Here is a 12,300-nt window from a genome sequence, read left to right as displayed (position 1 = left end):
AAGACCTGCAGTTTATTGAGTGTCTCTTATTTGCCAGACCTTGATCAGGATGCTTTGACACACATAATCTTTGTAATCTAAAAATGACACAGTGAGGTGGGCACTATATCCTCCTGTTACACATGAGGCTCAGAGTTTACCTTCCTAAGCTGACATAGCTGGGCTGTTATTACATGCAACCTTGTGTGCCTACAAGTCCTTTGCGTTTCCACTTCTGGTCTGCCAAGACTGCAGTGCTTAGTTGGGTAGATTTCTTTCTTTCCCCCCAAGCTCATTTTTGTGATCAAGAGCTCTCTGCTGAGTCCTTTCTATATCTGTGACAGTTTCCAGCCAGAGCTGCCCAGTATTTTGAGGTACTTGAAACTAGATTAAAAAAAATTCACTTCCTTCTGGGTGGCTCAAGAAGTCAAAAAGCAGTTTTCATTTTTTTTTAATAGCACTTAGCTTTGAGTAGTCAGGTCACCTGGGGGTCTTACTGGCGCCTTGATGACATTAAAGGCTAGATCTAAGGATCTATGAAGCACTCCCGCTTGAAAGGAGGAAGAATACACACAACCATTTGTAGGAGGAATAGTGGAGATAGACCAACCCAGAAACTGTATTTCAGAATAAATTCATTCCTTTGTGCTTCAAGGCCCCTCATACTGATACGATGTCACCAAAGCTGCTCCAGGGCTGTTACCTGCTAGTCATGGTCCTGGGGCACATCCCTTTGCTCTCCTTCTCAGCATACTGCAGCAGCAGAGGCAGGGTGTTAGGGGGTGTGCAGACTCATCCCTTTCTCTAGACTATGAGTTCTTTGGATAGGAGAGACCACATTTCCCCCAAGGAGTTTGTGGGTATTCAAGAGAAAGTGGTTGCCGAGCACAGGGAGTGGGAGGTGGGCTGGAAGAAGCCACCTTTTCAGGGCTTTGCTTGGGGACTTGGAACTGCCTGGATTAGTCACTAGGGAGAGTTTTCAAAATCTTTATGGTGTCATGATTTGTTAAATCTTGTCCACATCAGAGCCTGTGGTTTTTCTGAATGCCTTAGAAAGTTAGCCGCTCTGGCCAGGTGCAGTGGCTCACGCCTGTAATCCAAGCACTTTGGGAGGCCAAGGTGGGAGGATTGCTTGAGGCTGAGAGTTCGAGACCAGCCTGGGCAGCACAGAGAGATCTCGTCTCTACAAAAATAAAAAAGGCTGGGCACGGTGGTGCATGTCCGTAGTCCCCACTACTGGGGATGCTTGAGTTTGAGGCTGCAGTAAGCTATGAAGGCACCACTGCCCTCCAGGTTGGGCATCAGGGCAAGATTCTGTCTCAAAAATAAATAAATAAGTAAATAACTAAATAAAGTTAGCTTCTCCTCTGTGGCCCCAGAGCTCTTGTCTCAAGACTTCACATGTTGACTCCTTCATTCAGTGAGTGCTTACTGAGATCCTACCAGGTGCTGGGCACAAGAATGAACGAAACACTCATGGCTCTTACCCCCATAGAGTTTACAGACAAGGGGAGAGGCTTATAGTCACCTGGACTGAAATGGTGCCCCCAGCACACCATGAGCTCCTTGAAGGTACAGATCAGGTTGTATTGAGTTTTGCAAATTTTCATTTATTTTATTTTAAACTTTATTATGTAATTTACATGCCACAAAATTCACCATTTTAAAGTGTACAATTCAGTGCTTTTAATATATTCACAAGGTTGTGCAACCATCACCTCTATCTAATTCTGGGACATTTTCATTGCCCCAAAAAGAAACCCTATGACCATAAGCAGCTGCTCCTGTTTCTCCTCCCCAGTCCCCAACGGGTAAGATGGTAATCACTCATCTATTTGCTATTCGGTGGATTTGCCTTTGGACATTTCATATCTGCAGATGGACATTTCATATCAATGGAATCATGCAATATGTGGTCTCTTTGGCAGACTTACTTTAACTTAGCATAATGTCTCCAAGCTCTTCCATGTTATAGCATGTATTACTACTTAATTTCTTTTTATGGCCCAATATCCCATTGAATCCATTGCATAGAGATACTACAGTTATCCATTTATCAGCTGATGGATGGTTCTACTTACTTTTTTCTTTTTGAGGCAGGGTCTCATTCTGTCACCAAGGTTGGAGTGCAGTGGTCCAATCACAGCTCACTGTGGCCTCTACTTCCTGGGCTCAGGTGATCCTCCCACCTCAGCCTCCCAAGTAGTGGGGACTACAAGCACACACCACCATGCTCAGCTAATTTTTTGTATTTTTAGTAGAGATGGGGTCTCGTCATGTTGCTTAGGCTGGTCTCCAATTCCTGGGCTCAAGCAATCCACCTGCCTAGGCCTCTCGGTGAAGGGATTACAGGCGTGAGCCACCACACCTGACTGGTTCTATTTACTTCTGTATTTTGTCCCTTAATATCTTTCTCCCTCCCTCCCTCTTGCCCTTCCTTCTTTCCTTCCTCTCTTCTCTCGTCCTCCTTCCTTCCCTCCTCATTCTTTCTTTCCTCTTTCAAATACTTGTTATTCCACACCTACCATGTTATGGACACTGTAATGAACCTTCTGATGAAGGTTCCAGTCTAAAGAAAACGAAAAAGCACCATTTTAAAAAAGTTTTAAATAAATGCTTTGGTTTAAAATAGTTTTAGATTTACAGAAAAGGGCCGGGCCAGTGGCTGATGTCTGTAATCCCCGCACTTTGGGAGGCTGAGGTGGGTGGATCAACTGAGGCCAGGAGTTCAAGACCAGCCTGGCCAACATAGTGAAACCCCATCCTTACTAAAAATACAAAAATTAGCCAGGCGTGGTGGCAGGCACCTGTAATCCCAGCTACTTGGGAGATTGAGGCAAGAGAATCACTTGAACCTGGGAAGCAGAGGTTGCAGTGAGCTGAGATTGTGCCATTGCACTTCAGCCTGGGTGACAAGAATGAAACTCTGTCTTTTTAAAGTAACTCTCTTTTTTAAGAAACTCTCGGCCAGGCGCGGTGGCTCACACCTGTAATCCCAGCACTTTGGGAGGCTGAGGCGGGCGGAACACGGGGTCAGGAGATCAAGACCATCCTGGCTAACACGGTGAAACCCTGTCTCCTAAAAATACAAAAAATTAGCCAGGCGTGGTGGTGGGCACCTGTAGTCCCAGCTACTTGGGAGGCTGAGACAGGAGAATTGCTTGAACCTGGGAGGCGGAGCTTGCAGTGAGCTGAGATTGTGCCACTGCACTCCAGCCTGGGCGACAGAGCAAGACTCCATCTCAAAAAAGAGATTTACAAAAAAGATGCGACAGGAGTACAGAGTTTGTGTATCTCATACCCAGTTTTCCCTATTGTTAACATTTTACGTTACTCTAGACAAGTTCAGGGTGGCGTGGCCATAGGCTTACATTACTGTAGTCCATTTGTTGCAACTAAGGAGCCAGGATTGTTACATTACTGTTAACTAAACTCTATACTTTATTCATATTCCACTCATTTTTCCTAATGACCTATTCCTATTCCTGGATCCCATCCGGGGTGCCACATTGCACTCAATCATCATGTCTCCTTAGCCCCCCAGTCTGTGACAGTTTCTCAGGCTTTCCTTGGCTTTGGTGACCGTGACGGTTTTGAGGAGTAGGGGTGAAGTTCTTTGTAGAACATCCCTCACTTTGGGTTGTTCTGATGTTTTTCTCCTGGTTAGGCTGGGGTTACGGTTTTCTGGGGGAGGACCACCCCAGAGGTGAATAAAGGCACCATTTTTAAATTGCTGTGAGGTGCCCTGAATTAAGAATTGAGACCAAACCTACCAGGGCTATTCAGAAAAAAATCAAAGAAATCTTACTTTTGAGATCTTTAAATGGTAGTGGTGGGGTATAGAAGGATTCCTTGGAAATTTTTTCCTAAGGAAGTTTTTTGTTGCCTATCATCATGGTGGTGACTAAATGAGCCTTTATCTGACATATAGACAAGGTTTGACATTTGTCCTTTTCCTCCCCATTGGCTCTAGAGTGTGGCCTTGGGTGAGTCAAGCCTTCTTCCTTGGCCTCTATAGAATTGGGAAGTTGGAACTAATGACATTGGAGGCCTCTTCCCACTGTGACAGCTTATGCTCTAATAGGTGGCCCATAACTCCCCTCAACATCTGTGAATTCCAAAGTTGGGCTCCCCTCTGCTCCTCTATCAGTCCAGGCTGTTTGTATTCAGGTGACATGTGCCCCTAGGGACATGGCCCATCCCAACCCCCTTTTCAAAGCCTTCCTTGCAGACAAACACACACACAAAAACAAGCCCTAGATATTTGCAGCATGGATCTCCACCTCAAGGGACTCAGTGAACATTCCAGGGCAGCAGTGCCCAGAGCCGGACTCCTGCCCTGGCCATCCCTGCAGCCCTGCTGACACAGCGCAAGCGCCAGCGTGGGCAGGGTCACAGACAGACCTACACACCACACCATGCTGGAGGCTTTTTCACCCCAAGGGGCTGTTTCGGTTCAGCAGCTCCTGTGGCTTGAGTAAGTTAATCACTGATGACAAGAGATTAATTTATAACTGGACAGCAGACAAGATAGTCCAGGCTTTGGTGGGGTGGCACTGAACTGTGGTGCGGGGCATTGCTCAAAAGACACCTGGTCTGCAGCTTGGTGCAGAGGCTGGGAACTTCAGATCCTCACTGGTTCCCCAGAGGCCACTTGGTCCAAAGAGAGGAGCCATGTGCTGAGGACTTCTGTTTCCTCCCTCCAGCATATTTACTTGTAGAAAACATGTCCAGGCAATAGGCAGGCCTGTTAGAAAAGTCCAGTGAAGAGAGAGCACCGGCATGCCAACCCAGCCCAGGCCCGTTGGAGGAAGAGGGAGGGGGTGGGGAGAGAGGAAGTCATGGAAAGATGTGGAATGATGGATGGGAGCCTGGGGTGAGAGTTCATTCCTGTAGCCTGAGTCACCCAGTGTGTGGATTCTCCCCTCCAGCTCAGGCAGGGCTCAGGCAGGTCTTTGAGGATCTGCCCTCCCATCCCACAGGCATCCTCTCTGTTGTTTCTAATGTTAGCCTCCTCATTCTGGGCTCAAAAAAAAAAGATGGAAGTGCAGCATGATGTGTAGGCCTCGGGGCCCTGACCTTCATGCTCCAGATACTGCTTTTATATTAAGTAAAATGACCCTTCTCTGCCACGCTGGAGATACATGGCTGTAGATATTGGCTTTAGGGACTACTATTTTTGCCAGCTTCAGTAGTCTCCTACATCCAGCCAGGATAGTTTAGAGTTCTTAAATCAGGCCTATTTATCAAAGAAGTCCATGGCAATACTTCCCTGATGGCCATGGGACCCCAGGAGCCCACAATCTAGCTAGAGAAAGAACATGAGAAAGAGGAGACAGGAAATGGGACTGAAAATAGGATGGAAGATGCATGAAAAATGGGGGTGCAGAGGAACTCCTCTGGGGGCTGCCAAAATGTGGGCTTCTTACCTAAAAGGGCTCTGGGAGCCCAGCTGAGTGGTGGGTGACTTACGCTTGATTTTCCCCCAGGAATGGATTCTTGTCATTTGGATTCAACCCTGCTACCCTGTCCCCATTTGTTCACCCCATGTGCACCAATGTCTCTGTCTCTGTCTTTATGTCATTCCCTTGACCCAGAATGCCCTTCCCAGCCATCAAGACCTGGCTGGGACGTCATCTGTGCTGGAAAGCCTTCCACAGATCTTTATGTGGGACCTCAGGATCCTTCTATTTGGTCCCCGTGCTTCTTTGTATCTATTGCAACAGTACCTGTTGGTTCTGATAGGCAGATTCGTGTCACCTGGGCGACCTTGTTAAATACACAAATCCTAGCCCTGAATCACAATCTCTTGGGATGGGTTTTGGGAAGCTGTTTTCATTGGTCTTCGTATGTGTTTTGAATGCCTAGCCAGGGTTAGATGTGTCTTTTCTGGACTGTGTCTCCTGGGGGTGGGCACAGAGCTTACATCATGGTGACCACATGTCACTGTGCCCAAACAGCCTCCTAGGCCTGGCGAAAAGGGATGCAGAGTGCAAGGCCCACACCATTTAATTCACACCATTTTAATTCATTCATAGTTCCTGCTTCATGCCCCAGACACTATGCTGGGTCCTGGGGATACAAGAGCAAAACCCAACATAGTTTGCCTTCACACAGCTTCCAGTCTAATGGGGGAGAATAGAGGTGACTCAAATTCCCTACACTCACATAATTACAAAGTGCAGCTTGGGTGTTGTAAAGGAAAAGCAAAGGTGCTCAGAGAACCTGCAACGGGGACTCTGATGTAGGCTGGGAGGTCAGGGAAGGCTGAGCAGAGCCCCAAAGGAGGGGCAGTAAAGGAGGGGAGGGGCTGGAAACAGTCTCTTACTGGGGTCTTCTCAGAACTGTGTTCATTTAGGCCACCTGGGAGGCATTAGGGTGTAAGCTCCTCTACAGACACCCAAGATGGTTTCCCCAACTTCTCCCCACGCCTGCCCCGCCACCCAGCCTTCACTTCTGCTTTCCTGCCATCTGCTCTTGCTGTGAGCCTTTGGGAGCTGTTGTGTTTGTTAACAAAGGAAAGACCCATTTTTCCATGCCGAGTGGCTGCCTGCTAGCACAGACATTGCCTCTACTGAATTACCAAAAGGTGCACCTCCATTTGAACTGACCTAACCTTGCACTGAACACATGACTTGGCCGGTGGAGCTCAGGCTGGATTTAAGCAGCTACTCCTGCCTCCCCTACCCGCTCTTGGCGCAGTGCCCTTGTACAGTGAACAACTTGGACAACCTTCTGTAGTGGCCCTGCTGCAGTCTCCTCTTAGGCAGAAAGTTCTGGCTTCTTGGCTCACCCTCACAGCTAGAAGATTCCTTTATCCCAGAAGGAGATAATTACATCTTCTATGGCATAAATCTGTTTGGACATTTAGGGAAGAATTTATATGTATTTTCTGAAGGACTGGGTGTTTTTCTGATCTAAATTGAAATGATGATTCTTTTAAATATGATCCAAGAGAGTCCTTTCATATGGTAATTCACGCACACTCTGGCTGATAAGCCCTAGACTTGGCAAAAGGTTCAAAGCAGAAATTGGGTTCAGATGAGGCACGGGGATGCTTTTTGATCTGATTTTCTTCTAGCCACTGACATGGGGAGAATTTTGGCCTCTGAGTGGCAGTGGGCCCCAAAAAGCCTGGTAAAATAAGATCCTTTTTCTCTTTCTTTCTTTTTTTTTTTTTGAGACAGTCTTGCCCTGTCATCCAGGCTGGAGCACAATGGTGCAATCTTGGCTCACTGAAACCTCTGCCTCCCAGGTTCAAGTGATTCTCCTGCCTCAGCCTCCCAAGTAGCTGGGATTACAGGTGCACACCACCATGCTTGGCTAATTTTTTCTTTTTTTTTTTTTTGTATCTTTAGTAGAGACGGGATTTCACCATGTTGGTTAGGCTGGTCTCGAACTCCTGACCTTGTGATCCACGCGCCTCGGCCTCCCAAAGTGCTGGGATTACAGGCTTGAGCCATCGCACTGGGCCAAAATAAGATCTTTTTAAAGAAAGTCTGAAATGCCTAGAAAGGGTAGAGGAGTCCTTGCTACACTTGGCTTTAGAAAAAGAAGCCTTTTCTGGGAGAAGATAACTCTCATCACACACTAAGCAAGTCAGAGGATCTGAGCTGGAGTGGCCCTTGAGAGCTATCTCATCTAGATCCTTCTTTTTGCCCTTGGGAAAACTGAGGCTCAGAGAGAGGAAGTGGATTGGCTTAGGTCCCACAGTGAGTGGCAGAGCCAGGATCACAGCTGACAGGTCGTCACCTTGAGGGTCGCTGTTCCCCCACACAGTGGTGCCAACAGGGTCCCCTGTGAGGATGGTGCAAGCTCAAAAGGTGACTGTGTGTGGGAATGGTGAGAAGGGGACATCATCCAGTACCATAAATCATGGTGTCTCCTCAAGCCCAGTGTGGCCCCTCCTCTTCCAGATACAGAAAGCTGCTTCTGCTACTTAAGGGACAGGCATCATCTTCAAGAGGTAACACTAGGAATAGAGTGAGAACTGGGAATGGTGGAAGCGGAAGACAGAAGCTGATCTTATGGACACAGAAGAGTACGTAAGTGAATCACAGGCCATATCACAGTTTCATCAGTGATTATAATAATTGGTTTTGGGCTGGGGGAGGATTGATTGTCAAAGTGACATCCTCTTTTAGGTGCCATATTTTTCCATGTCTGACATTGGAAAAAGGACTTTCAGTTGTGAGGATAAGATGAGCTCAACGGGTGCTCAGGAAATGGCAGCATCTCTTGAGAGATTCTGTTAAGGAAAGTGGGGGAGGAAAGGAACTAGATATAAGTCTTCTCCTTTAATACTTTAAGGAGGTATGGTTCTCCTTATCTCACAGATAAGGAAACAGGGCAAATTTCCTGCCCAAGGTCACACAGCCCAAATGCAGCAAAGCTCAGCTCTTCTGGTTCTGGGCCATTCCCCCTACTTCACCTTGCAGTGCCATGCTAGCTTCTCTTAGACTTCCGGTTAATTTCCATCAGTTTCAGCTGATTCATCCTTTCCTCCCAGGCCCTGCCCTCCCTCCTCAGAGGACCTGGGGCAGACATGATCCCTGAATTCACATGCATGGAATAGAAGTGTGGCGCCTTGCCTGTAAGCTTGGACTTTGGGAGATGAGTGTGTTGGTGGCTTAAGCATTTGAGAATGCTGGAAATGGGAGTCCTTTTTCCAAAGCTGTGAGATCAGGGGATGTTCTGAGACAACACCCAGGGTTGTTTGTTTTTAACTCTAAGATCATCCTGTTTTCCATAGGCCTGAGCTCCATCAGCAAGCCAGGACCCTCTTCTGATCCATACTCCAAAGTCAGCATAAACATCTCCAGCCAAAGCTGTTCCTTGTTCTGTCAGTAACACAGTTCCCGAGGAGACCAGGGCCTCTTTCCTTTCATTGACTCCTGGTTGCTCCGCTTCTGGTGACGACACAGGGGCAGCGTCAAATGAAGACCATCATCTGTCCTACAGACTAGGCAACTGTGAATTTTTCATCAATCCTGATTTCTCTAATGAATTGCAACATGATCTAACTCCAACATGCAAAATTCAACATTTCCATTCCCTATTTGTTAAGGGTGCAGGTGAATATGAAAAGGCAAATTCAAAAGGTGAACCTTCCTATCTCTGAAGGGCACGTGCAGGAGCCTGAACCTGGCTGGGAGCCAGGAGACCTGCATTTTGGTCCTGACTCCCTCTCTGCTGCCTGTGTGCTCTTGGGCAAGTTGCTTAATCATTCTGGGTTTACATGCTTGTTAAGGACTCTTTCAGTGCAAATATTTTATAATTATAAACACTGAGAAGATCCACTCAATAATGTAGTTCCTTTGTAATGCTAAATGTCACACATGCATCATGGCCTATGATACCTGATGAGTTTAGAATTTTTTCTTGATTGGAACAGGGATGGCTGTTTAAAACAAAAGACTTGAGTCCTTTCCAGCTGGGGCCCTGAGTCTGTGGGTTTGGTAAGTCAATCAGGCTGGAGAGTCACAAGCAGTTTACCCTGTCAAAATACTAGCCATTTGTTTAAAATCTGATCCTCAAGATGGAGTGGTATTTCCAAACTCCACTGAGTTGGAGCCTCAGAACTAGAGAACTGGATAATAGAGTTAGTCCAGCACATGCTTCTGCTTTGCTAATACCTTCCGATTTTGTCTAGTACCCCTTGGTAGTGAAATATCTGTTCTGGGTCTTTCCAAGGACAACCACATCTGAGTGGGGAGAAAGCCGACATTCAGGATGCTGGAAGGGTGGGTGGCATGATTCAGATCAACAGGGCTGACTTTCCACTGTTTCACCTCACTTGCACTGTAGCCACCAGTTCTGGGACTCCTCAGTTGACAGATGTGGAGACCCAGAGTCAAGGAATGATGTCCCCTAGGACCCCTAGGGAATTTCACACAACCAGAGTCAGCACCTGGCTGCCATCAGCCTAAGGCTGTCACTCGAGAGGGCTTCCTCTCCAGATGAATACAAGCTGACTTGAAGGGTAAAAGAGTCTAAAAAACATACCGTTATCTTAAGAACAACTTTAACACATGTAAATAGAGGCCCAAAGATTTTTTATTTCTATTTTCAGTCAAACACATATCAAAACCCGGCATGTTTTCAAACACCACGGTGGGCACTTGATTTGTATTTCCTGAAGCCACCCCAGTAAGCCACTCTGAAATAAATTAAAAAGAATGGTCAAGGCTGAACGCACACTGAGGTTTCCATGTGCTCAGCTCAGCAGATTCAGGTATGACCCCTACAGAGCTTGGACTCTGAACTGGCACTGACATTTTGTACGCTCAGCGACCATTTCACACAATGAATTCATCTGTGTAATTGTGCCTAGCTGTCCCCAGATTAACTCCATGTTTGCATGAAGATCAAAATGCTTACTTTTCAAAGTTTGGTTTTCTTCCATTTCTGTCTTATCTGGGGAGGCATTCATGCTTGGAATTTCCTGGGCTTTTCTTTTTTAAATCTCATGGAGAGATTGAGAGTGTTAAGGGGGAAAGAGTAGGGGGCAGGGGTAGGGGGCTTGCCTTTTATTGTTCTTTTTTTGAAACAATTGGCAATTTTTCTTCACTGTTTTAGTGTTCTCTTGTTAAAGACAACCCAGACCTCAGAGTAATAGCATTCTCGCTTGCCCCCACCCCTAAATCCTACCTTAGTCAGAACATGAGCTAGAATTCTGCATCATTAAAGACAAATTCAGCCGAGGCAGGTAGATCATGAGGTCAGGAGTTCGATACCAGCCTGGCCAACATAGTGAAACCCCGTCTCTACTAAAAATACAAAAACTAGCCAGGTGTGGTGGCACGTGCCTCTAGTCACAGTTACTTGGGAGGCTGAGGCTGGAGAATCACTTGAACCCGGGAGGCAGATATTGCAGTGAGCCGAGATTGTGCCACTGCACTCTAGCCTGGGTGACAAGCAAGACTTCGTCTCAAAAAAAAAAAAAAAATTCGATTGGGTTATCAGTTACATAAAGAGTGTACAACTGAAGTACCTACCTTGATAAGTACTTATGTCTGCTTTGCTTATACCTTCCGTTTTTGTCTAGTACCACTTGGTGATGAAATATCTGTTCTGGGTCTTTCCAAGGACAACCACATCTGAGTGGGAAGAAGGCCCACATTTGGGGCACTGGTAAGGTGGGGTGGCATGATTCAAATCAACAGGGCTGACTTTCCACTGTTTCACCTCACTTGCGCTATTCTAGGAGAAATATTGGAAGGCACGCTGCACCTTTCTTCACAATGGGATCGGCAGGTGAAAGCAAGACGTTTGAATGGAGTGGAGTGTTTCACTTAATCATTAGCACTGCTGACATCAATGAAAAACAAATAATGCGTGTCGTCGGCATGAGCACCTACAGTGATTGGAGGCCAGGTTCTTAGTAAGCTTTATGATGAGGTAGGGGACAGATGGGATTCAAAGCGGAGCCGAGGAAGCAGTGTGGCTTGTATTTCAGCTGCAGCGTATGATTGTTTTTGTGGTCGAAGAATCCAAACTGTGCCAGCTATTTCAAAACAACATCAGGAGGGCAGAGGTGTGTTTTCCAGCATCCCTAATGGGTGCCAGGAGACAGCCTTGAGAACAAACACATCTTTTCTTGAAATAGGGAGCCAACTATTTACTTATGCAAGTAATACGATAAAAAGGCATTATAAGTTGAGTTGCAGCTCCTGAGCTTTGGACCGACCCCTAGACTTGTTTCAAAAGGCTCTTTCTGGAGGAAGAGAAGTCCTGAGGCTCTCAGGTCAAGCCCTGGCTCCAACAACAATTTAAATCAAGTAAAAGCCTCCTTCGCCTATAGGTGGAACCAGCCCAGGCAAACGCCATTAAGACAGCTTCCAAACAAAGATGCCGATATTACCATTTCAGCCTGAACCTGCTTTCAAAATCCATTTTGCGAAATGGTTGAAGTTGGACAAGCAGAACTATAGCATTAATGGGACCCTAACGAAAATTCATGCATTCAACTCATTCATTCAACAAATATTGAGTGGGATGTGCCAATATCTATTGACTGGGAATGTGTAGTATGACTCCCTGGCATCATTAAATGTGAATGTAAATGCAAGAGCAGCTGGTATGCTTGTGCTTTCTTCACAAATGTTGTTCAGCTACACAGGGTCAGGTGCTAAGTAAGCAGAGTTGGATTTAACCAGGGCTGTGGTTTTGGCAAAGCAGCATGAAGTGAAGGAAGAGAGAGTTGAGGATGTGCAAGGAAGTGATGGAGATGAATAATTATGGGATTGAAAAGTGAATTTTATTTTATGTTTTTGAGACACGATCTTTCTCTGTCATCCAGGCTAGAGTGCAGTAGCGGGA

General features: G+C 46.3%; 1 protein-coding gene across 2 annotated transcripts in view; it reads left to right on the top strand.

Moving 5' to 3' along the window:
* The window catches only part of LOC129469449 (protein unc-45 homolog B-like), a 164,451-nt gene extending 152,402 nt beyond the window's left edge, over positions 1-12,049 (top strand). Inside the window, exons 9-10 of one of the 2 annotated variants that reach the window (XR_010118098.1) lie at positions 7,896-8,024; positions 8,732-12,049. The gene's annotated coding sequence lies outside the window, so the exon portion shown is untranslated. The remainder of the gene's footprint in view (positions 1-7,895; positions 8,025-8,731) is intronic. The other variant, XR_010118099.1, reaches the window with a different exon arrangement.
* The last annotated feature ends 251 nt before the right edge of the window (positions 12,050-12,300 follow it).

This window comes from Symphalangus syndactylus, chromosome 20 (genome assembly GCF_028878055.3).
Source record: "Symphalangus syndactylus isolate Jambi chromosome 20, NHGRI_mSymSyn1-v2.1_pri, whole genome shotgun sequence".
Lineage (NCBI taxonomy): Eukaryota > Metazoa > Chordata > Mammalia > Primates > Hylobatidae > Symphalangus > Symphalangus syndactylus.
Note: the sequence above shows the minus strand (reverse complement) of the source record. Positions and strands in the feature narration are given on the sequence as shown.